This window comes from Podarcis erhardii (genome assembly GCF_964252035.2).
Source record: "Podarcis erhardii genome assembly, chromosome: 13".
In the NCBI taxonomy this organism is placed as follows: domain Eukaryota; kingdom Metazoa; phylum Chordata; class Lepidosauria; order Squamata; family Lacertidae; genus Podarcis; species Podarcis erhardii.
In genome coordinates, this window is record NC_138502.1 from 10,927,357 (window position 1) to 10,933,480 (window position 6,124).

At 42.0% G+C, this 6,124-nt stretch overlaps 1 long non-coding RNA gene across 1 annotated transcript in view; it reads left to right on the top strand.

Annotated features, from left to right (window-relative positions):
* LOC309326666 overlaps positions 1-6,124 on the top strand; it is a 271,304-nt gene that overhangs the window by 247,139 nt on the left and 18,041 nt on the right. The gene's annotated exons all lie outside the window — the stretch shown is intronic.

A 6,124-nucleotide genomic window follows, 5' to 3' on the forward strand; every position in this document is an offset into this window, starting at 1 on the left:
ACTGTGAGGCTTGGGTCCTCATCCCAAAGGCCAATCACAGAAAGGGTGAACCAAGGTCCAAGAAGATGATCTTTGTAGGCTATGGTTACAGATAGGTAGCTGTGATGGTCTGCCATAGTCAAAACAAAAAAAATTCCTGCCAGTAGCACCTTAAAGACCAACTAAGTCAGTTCTTGGTATGAGCTTTCGTGTGCATGCACACTTCTTCAGATACTTCTATCTGAAGAAGTGTGCATGCACACGAAAGCTATGTGCCAGGTTCCAAGGCGTGGCATTTCGCATAACCCAGTGGCAATCAGTCTCGGCTGCTTATTAGTGGAAGTGCTGAGTTCTGTGAGCAAAATGCGTAGAAACGCGTGCATGGGAACCTAGATGTTCTTTCAGAGCAGTTTGACTCAGATGAGGAAGAAGAGGAGGAAGAAGCTGAATCTGTTGCTGGGGAGCAGAGTCCGCAGCCACAGAGTTAAGAACAGGAGTCCCCAAGGGAGAGGCTCAGAACCACCCCAAAGGGAAGTTCCAAGACCCCTCCACAGTTCTGTCAAGTTTGAGCCAAAGAGTGAGCCGTCCTCGCCTACAGGCCCAGTTGTGAGACACAAAAGGCGCCGCAGGTCAGAGGGGGAGGTCTCTGACACAGGGGATGGTTTGACTGGCCCCAGTGAGTCAGAAGGGGGGGGCAGAGTTTGCACTGAGGAGGTCAGCGAGGTCAACCAAGGGGAAGCCACCTGACAGTTATGAAGCCACTAGTGTGCAGGTTGGTGTGGCTAGGTGTGAACCTGAATCCTTTGAAGATGTTCAGAAGTTGCCTCAGGAAGAAGCTAGCAAATGGCATGAGGTGATGCAGAAGGAGATGAACTGGAGTCTCTAGGTGTGTTCTCCCTCACACATTTGCCGGCTGGCAAACAGGCTGTTTGCTGCAGATGGGTTTATCGCCTTAAACCCACAGAGTCAGGAGAACCAGAGAACAAGGCAATGTTAGTTGCCAGAGGTTTCATGCAGAGGAAAGGAGTCCATTTCACAGAAGTGTATTCTCCGATGTCCAGAAGTGAAAATCTGTGCATGCTCTTAGCTGTTGCTGCAAAAAGAGGTTGGAAGGTGAACTATTTTGATGTGGATGTCGCCTATTTGAACTCAGAATGAATACTTGAAAATCAATAAATACTAGAAAATCCATGGCCTGCAATAGTACAGTTTCACAGATCCCATTATGCTGAAAGCTGTGAGACAAGTTTTATCTTTGAGAATTAAGGCTAGATACAGATTTGCTTACATGTATATTTTGAGAAGAATTGCTCTGAGTCTTCTTGTCAACACATGCTACAAGAGAATAATGTATGTGGAAATGTATGATTGTTTTCCTCAAAGCAAATAAGTCAATTTTACAAATGTATTTTCAACTATGGGAATTTGGACTCTAGAAAAAATTATAAAAGGGAGCAGCTGAACTTATATTTCCAATTATTCTACTGTAAACACAGATAAAAACATAAAATACAGCAGATTACAGGTTTCTCATTTCTTTAATTTTTCTTCCTTATTAGCTGTTCTCTATTGTTCAGCTCAGGCCTCAGAGTGATTATATAACATTTGGGGGAAAACCAAGCAACCCACCACCAGAGGCTAAGATGGAGAAGATCTCCACAGCCACCATGTATTTTCCCTTGGTGCTCAGGTAGGAGGGAATAAAGGGCAGCCAAACACTGCAGAAGACCAACATGCTGAAAGTGATAAACTTGGCTTCGTTGAAACTGTCCGGTAACTTCCTGGCAAGGAAAGCCATAACAAAACTCACAGTTGCCAGGCAGCTCATGTAGATGAGGACACAGTAAAACATTGTTACAGACCCTTCATTACAACTTTGTTTCCCTCACCCCATTTCCACTTAAGGCGCTTTGTTGTCTCCTTATGATTGGTCCGAATTACAGTTTAAACAAAGAAGCTCTGAGGGAGTATTTGATGTATATGGGATAGAGAGAATGCTGAACATCTCTCTCGACCATTACTGCTGCTTCTTATCTGCGAATGCAGTGGCATCCCAGTGATCTCCATACTTCTCCCATGGAAGTGATTTTTCTTCTCTGATATGAATGAGCAAGCTGACAACATTTTGGAAACCCACACCTTGTGGGGGAATAACAGGCCTCTTCCAGTTGAGGATGTTTAGCCTATTACCTGCCAAAACTGTGGATTCTGATGCCCTCCATACGCCATTTCTCTGTGCCTGGGTCTGGATGTGAACATGGCATGTAAAGCATGGGCCATGGCGTAGACAGCATTGTGGATACAGTAACTGTGGCCTGTCATGCTCAATTCAAAAAGTGATCCGGGAATGTTCTCCAGCTTATTTCTCCAGTGCAAATATTCCCCTCCACCTTGTTTGCAGTGATATCTGGGAATATTGTACATAGGTGTCCTACCTGTGGAATCTTATAGATATCCAAAACAGTGGCCACATAAAAGGAGATTTCAGAATCCAGTCCCCCAATGACCCCAGTCAGATTATTTTCAACATCACATATATAATTAGGGACAAATTTCTTCACCATGAATAAAAGCAGCAGTGTGGCGAGATATGTGCTCCTTGCACTGATATAGCTGTCATATAAGTCGAAGCCCAAGGTGATATTGGGTAGGATGTGAGGGTCTTCGTTGATCTCCTTGACTGCAAATGCCAAGGCCACGATATGCTGGTAACCCTTAGGCACCACTCTAGAATGAGAGTTACAAACTGTATCAGCAGGAATTTTAACAGGTGTATCCTTTTACACACCAACACAGTAGTTAATCATATTGTATTCAGGGGGGTTTACACTCCGTCTGTTCTACTATTTAATAGCTCTTATCAGTAGTAAGTTCTTTCTGATGTTTAGTTGAAATCTCCGTTCTTGTTACTTGGATACACTTATTTGGAGCAAGAGAAAACAAGCTTGTTCCATCTTTCTGGTGACAGCCCTTGAGATATTTGAAAATGGCTATCATTCCTCCCCTTAGTCTCACCATAGCTAAACATATCAAACTCCCTCAACCATTCCTCATAAGGCTTGGTTTCCAGACCATCTTTGTTGCCCTCCTCTGCATATGTTTCAGCTTGCTAATACGTATCCTTCTTAAATTTTGGTGGTCAGATCTGGACACAGGACTCCAGGTGACCAAGGCAGAATAGAACAGTACTATTACTTCCTTTGATCAGGACACTATACTTCTGTTGATGCAGATCCCTTGAACCTTTCCTACTACTGGAAAGCCAAGTGTTCCTCATCTTAGATTTGTGCATTTGTCCCTATTGGAATTCAAGTTGTTACTTTAGTACCAATCTTTTAAGGTTAATAGTATCTAGAGTAGGGGTTCCTAATGTGGGGCTCATTGGACGTCTTCCCTTACATGTCTGAGGTCTTTTTCTGACACTTACAATGTCTCTGGTCTCTCTCTGCAGTGACTTCATTTTTGTGAGTCAGTGATGGTCGCTGGAATTCACTGAATTGTATACTTCATAATAAGTACCTTTCAGAGCTGAAACAAACTTTAGTCTAAGTTCAGAAAATGAAAGCCTAAGGACATTCAGCTTCAGAACAGCTTTTTAAAAATACATTCTTACTAATAGTCTAGTATTTCAGATAAAGTCTAGCAAAATGGGCTGCTCAAAAGGCCTCTCCTAGACACACAAATATGCATACATTTCAGTATTCATTTCTCTATCCAGAAATGGGAATCTCTCCTATATTCTCTTAATTCACAAGACATTTGTTCCATTTTTTTTGCACGAGCATGAGTCCCATTCATCTCTAAAGTGGATTCCCCCAGGTAAAAGGGTAAAAGTTTGCTGCCTCGCTCATTATTCTGAGGCTGCAACTCTAGCTTTGATCATTCCTGTGCTGTAATAAATGATTGGCTTAGTTCTTACACAAGCTCTTCAGGAAGTGCTGGTGGGGGTTTCTCAGTGAATGCTGCTGGAGAAGAGAAGAAGTCACCATGGGAAACAATGCCACCAATGAGGAACTCTCCTGGCTGATGATATGTGTGAAGTGGATGATGTGGACCTTGGAGCCTGCATTTTGCTATGTGAGCCACACATACATTGTAAGAAATCAGTTCCAGCAGCAAGAACACTAAAACCACCATACTTAATACAAAGGCAACTCTTTGTTTTATGATTCTGTTGGCAATAGTATAATTAGCTTCTCCAAGATAAAAATGGTCTCATTTAGATGGTAGATTAATTTCCTGAGAGGACACAATCCAGGAGTATCCAAAATCAGACTTGCTGATTCCAGACACTATTTAAATAATTCTGGTTAAGTTGTAGTATCCTTTGTGATATGTTGCCAGTGGCCAGAAAAAATACACAAGGATTTTTGAGGAGCAGCAGATTTAATTATAGCCCTGTTAATAACCAAGCAGGAGTGTTGGTTATCCAGTGCTCATCCAATGTTCATCCAATGCTCAGGATTCACTGTGTAATTCCAGAGGAAATTGCTGAAGAAAATATTCAGAACTGTTATTTCAATTTCCCTTTGTTTGGATAATAATAGACCAGTGGTGTATGTGTGAAATTAGAAGTTAGAAGCTCATAATAGAAGACATTGTAGCCAATGGAGACTCCAAAATGTAGCATGGTGGAGTCAGCATCTTGGAATTTGGCTGAGTGGACCTGAATTCACACCAGCCATTTGGCATGACTGCAATGGCCGCTCATTGCTGTTTTGGGGGGTGACAGTTGTGTCCCCTTCCTCTCAGCCACCTTCCCCTGTGCCTTGGGAATCCATATTTGCTCCAACCCTCAAAGGCAAATGCCCCTGTGATTCTGGAGAGGTTCAGTTGGTGCTCCAGGCCCTCCTGTATGACTCCTTTTATAGAGCCTTGTGTAAAATCTCTCTTGATTCTTTCAGCCTATGTGAGCTAGAACCTTAGGGAGGGAGAGGATTCTTGAAATCTCTCAGACCACGCAGTTCCTCCAGATGCAGCTAAGGGTGGTGACAATTCCCAATATGGGGCTATCTGTTTAGCCCTTTTTAGTGTTGGCTAAGCTCTAAAATCTTCCTGGATGTTTAACTGTGTATTGACAAATGTACTTTTTCTGACTGACGGTCGAATAAAAGGTTGATGATGATGACAATTCCCAAAGTTGCTGAGCCTGACTTTCTAGCCTTTTGGTGAATTTTAATTCAGTGTCCACCTTCATTCAGTGATGCTGATATCTCTGGCTTCTTCTGCAAACTTATGCATTTTATTTTTTAAATATGTATTCTGCTTCACTTCCACTAGGGCAAGGGTTGGGGATGTGTGGCACTCCAGATGTTGAGGGATTCCAAAACCAACCAACCCCAGACAGTATGGAAAATGGTCAGCAATGATGAGGGCTGTAGTCTAGCAATATCTGGAGGACTATAGGCTTCCCAGCCAAACTCTAGGGGGATTAAAAGCAGAGAACAACAAAAGAAATATTTTTTACTGTCTTTCTTTCTGCTATAAGCCACCTAAAGTGGCTGGGGAAACACAGCCAGATGGGTGGATTTTAAATAATAAATTATTATTATTATTATTATTATTATTATTAGTCCTACTTCCTTCCATTTCTGTCTCCACTTGAATATCTGAACCTTCTGTCAGGGGACCATAATCATACAGACAATCATTAACAAGCATAGTTAGCTTGCTGTATAACAGTACAAATGTTTACTCAGAAATAATTTTTTTAAGGTTTAATGGGGCTTACTCTGGTTTACTTGCATTCTCCATTCATCATGGTTAGATCTAATCAATTTTATCTGCTCATCAAACATTTGCTGAAGGATGCCAACAGCAGTGGAATAGCAAACAATATATTTGCCACATATATAAAACGTATATGTATTATGAATGGACCGTTCTGATCCATTACATGTGTTGGTGAATTAATACCAATTGTGGCTCTCCATCTGTCAAATGAGTGGCACAGTGAGGTCTGCAGGGTCCTTTGTTGCCATCTTTTCCAAGGACCAGGTCAGAATTCATTTACATTTTCTTATCTAGGACTCTGAATTTCTCCAAGGAGACATGATTCACACAAAATCTTGGGGGCAGGGGAACCCAATTCAATGGGGCATATGTTATCTCACAGTACATAGATAAACTATGGAACTCACTGACA